Source organism: Gavialis gangeticus, unplaced genomic scaffold, assembly GCF_001723915.1.
Source record: "Gavialis gangeticus isolate Ggan-Ray unplaced genomic scaffold, GavGan_comp1, whole genome shotgun sequence".
Taxonomy (NCBI): domain Eukaryota; kingdom Metazoa; phylum Chordata; order Crocodylia; family Gavialidae; genus Gavialis; species Gavialis gangeticus.
In genome coordinates this window covers 41138268-41142639 of record NW_017729000.1, presented here as the reverse complement: position 1 = coordinate 41142639, position 4372 = coordinate 41138268, and positions in this window count along the sequence as shown.

Here is a 4372-nt window from a genome sequence, read left to right as displayed (position 1 = left end):
GGGACCATACAACAGCACAGTAATCTTCTCGGGCATATAGCATTGCAAGTGTGGTGGTTCTGACCACTTCAAAGTTAGCACCCCATGTCATACCAGCTAAAGGTCTTAAGGCAGCTACCCATGCAGAGATTTTACTGCTGAACTTCTTAATGTGATGTTCATAAGGGAAGGAATGGTCTAATGTAACTCCTTGGTAAATTGGGATATGCTCATAGGGAAGGATGTGGTTGCCAACTCTGGCCCCATGCTGTCACAGCCCTGCTGCTGCTGAGGTCTTCATGGAAATTGGCCATAACGATGCGGGCAGGGTCTCCTGGGAAATGGAGTCTGCCATGGGCCAGCCTGTGGGCCAGACTTCGCCCACGCCTGTGTTCCAGGCAGGTGACATCTGGAACATGCCGAAGCAGCATGTGTCTGGGGTGGGAAGAGAGAAGGGCTTCTGCTCAGTCTGTCCACTGACACTTGAATCTAGCCTTATTCTGATGGCAATGCTGGATTTTCAAATGAGGTTACTGTTTATTAGGTTTTTTACAGATAGCTTTAATTTTAATGGACTTCAGACAGGCATATTTAACCTATTTTTTATGGACAGTTGGCAACACTGAACTAAGTGAGATTTCTACAATAGACCCAGTAAGATTAACAGGTTTCAGCAGGGCTAGGGCCTCTTCATCCATGTCAATCTGCAGCAATGCTCTGGTTGGGAGGAAAGGAGCTCTTACAGGGTCACGTTCTAATACCAGTAAAGTGGAGCAAAACTTCTATTTATGCTAGTAGAACCATGGTTTGTCTTTAGGTCTCCAGCATTCTTCACCGGCTCTTTTAGAAGCCAGTTAAAATGCTCTGAACACTGTATAATGCAGGACACTATATTGGCTTAAGTGACTTAGCCTTTAAATAAAGATTCCATTGAACTAAATGATACCAAAGTTGGCAAGGAAATTGAGCCTTCCTTTATCAATCACACAAGTTATTCATGCAAACACTTAAGCACCTGAGTAATCACATGTTTCTGGGATCAAGCCCTATATATGCAAGTCAGATATCATCTCAGCTTCCAGGGCTACAGATCCTACAGATCCAAATGCAAGATTGGATCTTTGGCATCCAGATGCTCTTTCTTTTCTTTCCTTTTTTGTTTTTCCTTTTTCTCTGTGTTTTTTCTTTTTCTTTCAGATTTGTTTACACAGTTTCATAAAGAAAAGATTAGCAGTTTTCTTTACAGCTCATTTTTTTCATTCATAAATAGATGGATTGTATCATATTACTTGCGCATTTTATAGTATTCAGAATTATATTTGAATTTGCAATATTCAAAATATTGATGTAAGTGGCTGTTAACTTTGGAAAAATTAGGGCATACAAGATATGTTTTTTTCTTGTTTTCTTTTTTTTTGTTTGCTTAAAAAGATTTGAAGATGTACCTTGTAATTCTGTAGGTCAAAAGCTAGGGAGTTTTATACATACAGCTTGTACTTGTATGACAGCTTGATTGTACAGTGGATGATGAAGTGCAAAACTGTTCTTGTAACTTTGGTATGTAATATCTGTCTTTAAAATGTCAGAGGATGAAAAATATGTTTCAAATTTGAATTAGTTATTTGAATTTAGTTTCTTAGACATCACATAAACCCGTAACATATGACGTATTCAGGTATGAATAGAAAACAATATGTACACTTAAATAAAACAGATAGAATTATAAAGGTCTTCAGGCCCCTCTGCAAGTACAGGTAAAATTACAATGGGATCTAACGCACGATCCACATAATCACACCTTCTGCCATGCCACATATGTATGGCAGGAGGTGTGATTGTAAGATCACACATTAGATCCCATCATGCCTTATTGCCCGTGCAAGGGGTGCCTGATTCCAGGCTGTTCAGTTCTCAGAGTCAAATGCTCTATCACCATCCTCTTTGTAACCACTCCTCTGGTATTTGATTGTTACCAAATTTCCCCTTAATTTTACCATCTTTTTCTGAGTGAAGTTCTTCTAATCTTTCCCTGCAAGTCATGCTTTCCAGACCTCTAATAACTTCTGCTTCTTTCTGCTGGACTCTTTCTAACTTGCCACATCCTTCTTGGAGTATGGTGCCCAAAACTGGACACAGTACTCCAGGTAAAGCTTCATCAGTGCTAAATGGAATGAAGGAGCCAGTTTTGTTCAATGTCTTCATCAACGACCTGGAAGGTGGCATAGAGTGCACCCTCAGTAAGTTTGCAGATGACACCAAGCTGTGGAGAGTATTAGATATGCTGAGGGGTAGGGCTAGGATTCAGAGTGACCTAGACAAATTGGAAGATTGGGCCAAAAAGACTCTCATGAGGTGCAACAAGTCCAAAGTCAACAATACCTTGCACCAGTACAGGCTGGGGGCTGACTGGCTGGGCAGCAGCTCTGCAACAATGGACCCGGGGGATAATAAGCTGAATATGAGCCAGCACTGTGTTCTTGTTGCCAAGACAGGTAACAGCATACTGGGCTGCATTGGTAGGTGTGTTGCCAGTAGGTCAAAGAAAATTATTATTCCCCTCTATTCATCACTGGTGAGGCCACATCTGGAGTACTGTGTTCAGTGTTGGGCCAGGAGTGTGCAGGGGCTGGAGGTTATCAGGTGCCCCTTACTTGACTTCCACCAGGGAGGTGAGGAGTCCTGGCATTTCCTGAGGCTGCCACACCACCAGCAGACCCACCAGGCCTCCCTACCCTGGAAGGGTGCAGTTTTAGGTCATACCCAGGACCTGGGGGCCTCCTCCATCCCCATAGCTCCAGGCCATACCTTCAAGTTGTTCCTGGCCCAAGGAGATGTTCTTCCCCTGCTGGCTGGTCTCAAACTGATCCCCTCAGCACAGAGAGCTGAGCATTAAATGGCCACCCTCATCAGGCACCTGCCAGATGGCCTAGCCCTTAAAGTGACAAGCACCAACAGTGCCCTGACAGAGGGGACATGATGTATGATGACAAATTGAGGGAACTGGGCTCATTTAGTCTAGAGAAGAAGAGACTGAGAGGAGATTTAATAGTAGCCTTCAACTACCTGAAGGAGGGTTGGAAAGAGGATGGAGCTGGACTGTTCTGAGTGGTGATAGATGACAGAACAAGGAGCAATGGCCTCAAGTTGCAGCAAGGGAAGTTTAGGTTAGATATAAGGAAGAATGTTCTAACTAAGGGGTTAGTAAAACACTAGAACAGGTTACCCAGAGAGGTGCTGGAAGCTATGTCTTGGAGGTTTTCAAAACCTGGATAGACAAAGCTTTGACTGGGATGATCTAGTTGGGGATGGTCCTGCTTTGAGCAGGGGGTTGGACTAGATGACCTTCGGAGGTCCCTTCCAACCCTAACTTTCTATTATTCTATGATAAAGAATCACTATGCTATGAATCAATATGGAGAAGTACAGATGTTACACTTAATGCAGGTTAAGCCCTCCTTGTGGGGAAGGACTCCATTCCTCCTCTTCCCCCCCACAGCCAGTGATGACAGTCACCAGCTGGTGGGGGGCAGAGCTGGGGAAATGGGTCATTCTGGCAGCCCCCTGGGAGGCGTGTGAAAATACCCGCACCTGCTGGTCTTGGCCAGTGCAAGCAGGCAGTGAGACCCTCCCTTCTTCCCCCGTTGACTCATATTCAGCTTATGGTGTATTATACCACCCAGGCCCTACCAAATGCTACAGTATAAACTTGATAGTAAACAATCTGCATGTTTACTAAGTAGAATTATAGCAAATTTAAGTTTAGCCATATCATTCAAATGACTGTTCCTGCTGACCACAGGAACTGCAATTAAGTATTATGTTTGAATGAGCCTTATCTTAGCATTCTTGACCTGTTACTCCTTATTAGATACAGTATGGTAATGAAAGGTATGACCTCAATATCAAAAGAAAGGATAATATCAAGAGTTATAGCATGATCATATGATAAGCTTACTATGACTAACCCCATTACCAGCATTGCAACCATTTATGGCAGGGGTGGGCAACTATTTTGGGCGGAGGGCCACTTACTGAGTTTTAGTGAGCCATCGAGGGCTGCATGGGTAGCCCAACCCCTTGACAGGTGCCCCACCCCTTGATCACCATCTTTGGACCAGAAGTCCCGCCTCTTAACCCCTTACCTTTGCCACCAGAAGTCCCTCCCCTTGCCACCCAGAATTACTCCTTTCAGCAAGGGGTTTTACCATCTCTGAACCAGAAAAATACCAAATTATATTCTAAAAATCAAACATGTACTACAACATTCATTAATTTCATTTCAAAATATATTTTGTCCTTATTTACATGTGTTTGTGTAGTGTAAATACAAGTGATCGTATAATAGCTTAAAATGAAGTCTTACTCTTGTATATTGTCACAGGGTGTTATAAGT